The following is a 6,249-nucleotide window of genomic DNA, read 5'->3' as shown; positions in this document are numbered from 1 at the left end:
TTTTCCTGTAAATATTTATAAAATATGCTTACAGATTCAAAACGTCAATAAAAATTTGCTTTTATCATCAGTCCTTGTACCATTTTTCATTAAAACTTTCATCTCATTTTTCCCGCACATACGTAACATCGCAAACTGGCATACTGGATGTGTGCATGGAGTTTAAAAAATTGTCACTTTTCCTACAGGAGCTAGTATTGGTCAAAACATATGCTACATTCCTTCTTCTCAGTGGGTCTAGCACTCTTTCTACAGTAATACAGCTTCATGCAGATTGCCTCACATCCATTGATGACACGCTCCTGTAACGTCACTCGCTATCGATGGGTTGGGCATACAACAAAGCCTTCAAAAGTCCCCAAAGCCAGAAATAAAACGGATGTACGTCCGGTGAACGGGGAGGCCAGCTACAAGATTCTTGGCACTATGGAGATGACGTTGACGGACGCACACGATTGGCAGAAATGGCGATCCGCCACCTGACGGGCAATTTGCGGAATCATCGGAGATGACCGGCATATTTTCGTTTTCTTTCTGAGTTCCGGAGTTCGCCACTCCGACGGCCAGTCCAACGGAGCTCGCGAGAAATACGGGCCCCGCAACGGACTCGTGACGTCACACCAGTCGGCTTGTGCGCCACATTTCGCTGAACGGTCGGCTTCGTGCAAAGCCCACCGCAAATCAACAGGTAATTGAAAAGGTAGCCACTGAAGGTCTTAATTTTGTCGTGTGCTATCGAGTGCTTGCATGATTTTAAACGCGCACTTATTCGCCCCCCCCCCCCCCCCCCCCCGGCACTCGTACTGCAGTATCACGCGCTGTGACGTACGCGCCACTGCCTTGCTAGTGGGCCTCGCAGTCTAAATTGTGACGTCACATCACTCACGTCACACGCCGGCGTGTGCTATTCGCCGTAAAGCCGTCGGCACACGGACCGTGCATCCGAACGTTGAGCGTTGAGCGTGCCGAGTTTCTGACGTCATAGCGTGGAATAGCACGTTAGGGAGTCTTTCCGAAGGTGCAGAGCAATATCTGGCATGTCAGATATTATGAGCGTGCGTCTGAGCGTTGACCAATGAGATGGCACAACGCCACCTACGTCACACGCTCGCCGTCTCCCTTCAGCACAGAGTCGTGCGGCGCCATATTGGCATTCATTTCAAGCCTATACGTATATATGCCGTTCCGAGCACCAGCAAATTGAGAATCACTGCAAAACCCGTTGTTAACTGTGTGATTCGTTCCAATAAAATAATGAGAAACGTCATATTCGCGGCAAAAGAATTATTGTAACTTGCGTATAATGAGAGTAGGCTATTTGAAGGCAACGACACACTGAAGATCGACCCAAAACGCATTGTTCTTGGTACAATTTGTTATAATTAAATTTCAGTTAGTAACATATCTACGATTAATGTTTTTAGCATGCGCTAAGATACTATGATTAGTACCAATACGTGAGACGTTGGTTTAGCGTAATGAAGAGCGTCAGTATTCTGTAAAGAGTTCTTTTCGTTGGGGCGGTGGTTCGCGTCCTGACACAACCAATTTTTTTTTCTTAACATTCACGTTTTTATTAGGTTCCGATACTTCAATTATTAGTTTAACACAAGTGTAGACTATAATATTTGATGTTATGTAAATACAAGTTCACCTTTTTTTGGGGGGTGACTTTGTTCGATTGGCTTAATCTAAAGGACAGCTTGCGCTACTTGTTTAAAGATATTTTACTCCTTCTTCTTTTACGCTTCGTAATTCACATGTTGCAAAGATTCTGCTACTGGGTAGGAACAGTGATCAAGTAAGACTGACCTTGGAGTTTTACTAAAATGTGGGAATCATGAAGTAACGTTTATCTTAAGCGGAGAAGTATTCCAAATTTGTAACGGGCTGTTTGTAACGGAACTTTTATAAGCCTGTGTCCTTACTGATTGGACATGGTACTTTCCTTTTCGTGAACGATGGAAGAAATGTGCGTTTTAATAGAGCTAACGTGGGAATTACGCGCACCCGTTGAGTAAACAGTGTGATTTACGAACTAGAAACATCCCTCAACTGCCGCTCGAGTGCGTAGCGATCGCGTATACCACGTTGGGTCCCACGTACCGTGTGCACAAGTCGCATCATTCCTGGGCGTTCAGCAGCACGTTGAACTTGGCACGCTCAACGTTAACGTTCGACAGCACGGTCCGTGTGCCGACGGCTGAAGCTTGCTGGCGGCACTGACGTGGTGCCCTGCAGTCCCAGCTGGTGCTGTGAATACTGGAGGTCGTCGGGGCCGGCGGCAGCTGAGAATTTCCCAGGGCGCCGAGCAATAGCAGAAGCAAAGGAAACGTGTCTCCCACGGGGCATGCTGCACCAGAACCTGTTACGATCCCTTCCTCCTCCTCCCAGCTGCACCAAGTAGCGAAAGCACGCAAATAGCGCGACTCACGTTCTCCCAAGCCTTTGCAACGCACGTGATTTCGCGCTGCGTGAAGTAACTGCACAGCCGTCACTTCGCAGCAAGTGAACTGTTTCTGTACATTTGATGGAGCAGCTATTATCTGTATTAATTTCGAAAAATTGTTTCAAAGCGTTTTTTATGTATCTTTAACCATCATCAATCACTTGACTGGATAAATACTGCACAGGACATGTGTTAAGAGATGAGTCAATAACTTCCGTGGTGCTCGAGGTCCCCTAGAGATTACAACACATCCAGAAAATACACTACTGGCCATTAAAATTGCTACACCACGAAGATGACGTGCTACAGACGCGAAATTTAACCGACACGAAGAAAATGCTGTGATATGCAAATGATTAGCTTTTCAGAGCATTTACACAAGGTTGGCGCCGGTGGCGACCCCTACAACGTTCTGACATGAGGAAAGTTTCCAATCGGTTTCTCCTACACAAACAGCAGTTGACCGGCGTTGCCTGGTGAAACGTTGTTGTGATGCCTCGTGTAAGGAGGAGAAATGTGTACCATCACGTTTCCGACTTTCATAACGGTCGGATTGTAGCCTATCGCGATAGCGGTTTATCGTATCGCGACATTGTTGCTCGCGTTGGTCGAGATCCAATGACTGTTAGCACAATATGGAATCGGTGGGTTCAGGAGGGTAATACGGAACGCCGTGCTGGAACCCAACGGCCTCGTATCACTAGCAGTCGAGATGACAGGCATCTTATCCGCATGGCTGTAACGGATCGTGCAGCCACGTCTCGATCCCTGAGTCAACAGATGTGGCCGTTTGCAACACAACAACCATCTGCACGAACAGTTCGACGACGTTTGCAGCAGCATGGACTATCAGCTCGGAGACCATGGCTGCTGTTACCCTTGACACATCATAGACAGGAGCGCCTGCTATGGTGCACTCAGCGACGAACCTGGGTACACGAATGGCAAAACGTCATTTTTTCGGATGAATCCAGGTTCTGTTTACAGCATCATGATGGTCGCATCCGTGTTTGGCGACATCGCAGTGACCGCACATTGGAAGCGTGTATTCGTCATCGCCATACTGGCGTATCACCCGGCGTGATGGTATGGGATGCCATTGGTTACACGTCTCGGTCACCTCTTGTTCGCGTTGACGGCACTTTGAACAGTGGACGTTACATTTCAGATGTGTTACGACCCGTGGCTCTACCCTTCATTCGATCCCTCCGAAACCCTACATTTCAGCAGGATAATGCACGACCGCATGTTGCTGCTCCTGTGCGGGGCTTTCTGGATACAGAAAATGTTCGACTGGTGCCCTGGCCAGCACATTCTCCAGATCTCTCACCAACTGAAAACGTCTGGTCAATGGTGGCCGAGCAACTGGCTCGCCACAATACGCCAGTCACTACTCTCGATGAACTGTGGTATCGTGTTGAAGCTGCATGGGCAGCCGTACCTGTACACGCCATCCGAGCTCTGTTTGACTCAATGCCCAGGCGTATCAAGGCCGATATTACGGCCAGAGGTGGTTGTTCTGGGTACTGATTTTTCAGGATCTATGCACCCAAATTGCGTGAAAATGTAATCACATGTGAGTTGTAGTATAATATATTTGTCCAATGAATACCCGTTTATCATATGCATTTCTTCTTGGTGTGGCAATTTTAATGGCCAGTAGTGAAACAGCTGAGCTGACACTTCGCGGCAAGTGAACTGTTTCTATACTTCTGATCGAGCAGCTATTATCTCTACTAATTTCGAAAAATTGTTTCAAAGCGTTTATTTTTTTATCTGTTGTATTTTCACCATCATCGATCACTTTACTGGGTGAATGCTGCACAGGTCATGTGTTAAGAGATGAGCCAGTAACTTCCGTGGTGCTCGAGGTACCCTTGAGGGTAAAAAGAGGAGGGTCGAGATTAGAATACATTCAGAAAATAATTGAGGACGTTAACTGTAAGTGCTGCTCTGAGATGAAAAAGAGAGGAAGTCGTGCCGTGGCGCATCAAACCAGTATAAAGACGGGCTAAGACAAACTCTTTCTTCTCCTACAGTGGTTGATACCTACCTTCCGGTAACATGGAAATTATTGCCTGGTGTCAAAACAAGTGTTCTATCATCCTGTTCCTATTTCTTGTCTGTATTTTCCACATATTCCTTTCCCCGCCGATTCTGCGTAGTCTTCTCTGTCCATTTAATTTTCAGCTTGATTCTGTAACACTGTTCCGGTGTAACTACAAGCGCCGGTGCGATGATGGAGAACGGAAGAGGAGAGAGGGCTGTGAGACGACGAAACCAAGACAGGAGTGGAAGAAGAGCCGTCATACAAACTCTACAGCAGTGATTTATGAACTGTTTAGTTTGGCTTGCGCTGAAATTGTATTTACCGCCGGCCGGGGTGGCCGAGCGGTTCTAGGCGCTACAGTCACGTGATGCCAATTGAGAAGCTACTCGAGCGAATAGCAGCGGCTCCGGTCAAGTATACCATCATAACGACCGGGAGAGCGGTGTGCTGACCCCACGCCCCTCCTATCCGTATCCTCCACTGAGGATGACACGGCGGTCGGATGGTCCCGATGGGCTACTTGTAGCCTGAAGGCGGAGTGTTTGCTCAAGAGAAAAAACGTCGAAAAAGACGTCTCTTTTCAGTAACAACATTTTACCACTACAGAACACAGTTAAGAGCAGAAAATAACGGCATTGCAATTCGTGCAGGAAGATAATTCGTTGTAATGCTCGCGCTCGAAGAGGACAGAATGTCTCGCCTGCGTGATGACGAAGATAATCTACACAGTGGCAAGAAAGTTTTTCTAGTAACGCCGTTATATTTTTATAGAACATTTGTGGACGCTGAGATTTATCGTAAGTGAGGGATTAGAATATTAATATTCGTATATACATAATTGAAATGGACGATTTGGGACGTCAGCTAGTATAATATATGTTAAAAAATGACGAAATTCCTCCAGCTGTATTAAGGTGTTGGTTTTGTTGGCGAGTAGTTTCGATGTTGTCACAACACCATCTTCAGGCCCACACTTGTTGACAGCAACCGTATGTGTCTGACACTAGTAGTCAGTGGTGAGATAGGCGTGTTCCATGCGGAAGGCAGGTTACCTCACCTACCCTCCGCATGGAACACGCCTATCTCACCACTGACTACTAGTGTCAGACACATACGGTTGCTGTCAACAAGTATGGGCCTGAAGATGGTGTTGTGACAACATCGAAACTACTCGCCAATAAAACCAACACCTTAATAACATATAGAAGATTAATAAGCCTTGTTCAAGTTAATTTTAGAAGACGTAGAGACCTTCCCATTTCTCAGTACTGATAACCCTCACCCACTAAAGAGTTGTTAGAATTTACTTCGTGTTACATACCTTGTTGAAGCAGACAACTGGGTGGGGAATTCGAGGAACGAGACGGGTCGGCAAGGAAATATAGTAGCAGTCGTTTCTGAGAATCGAGGGCAAGCGGAAGATCAGTCGTCCCACGCGTTCCTCGCCGCCCAAGCCGGAGACAAAGAGTCTTATTAGCGGCAGATCTCGGCCTGTTGGCGGCGCGGCATTCGGCGCCGTATGCAAATAAACTGTTTAGCATTCGGCGGCGCTGCGGCGGGCGGCGTGTTAACGACCCGGCTTTAATTTGCACTGGCCTGCCACGGGGCCCCGGCCTGTGGAATTCGATTACCGCGCCGGCCGCCAGGGGCGTTGCAGTAGCCACCACGGAGATTTCCCCCGTCTGCCCTTACCACCCTACTCCATGTAGGAGGGGAATGGGGGACGAGTCACCAACGCCCAGCCGCTGCT

Source organism: Schistocerca serialis, chromosome 4 (assembly GCF_023864345.2).
Source record: "Schistocerca serialis cubense isolate TAMUIC-IGC-003099 chromosome 4, iqSchSeri2.2, whole genome shotgun sequence".
NCBI classification, from domain to species: Eukaryota; Metazoa; Arthropoda; class Insecta; order Orthoptera; family Acrididae; genus Schistocerca; species Schistocerca serialis.
This window is presented reverse-complemented; position numbering follows the sequence as displayed.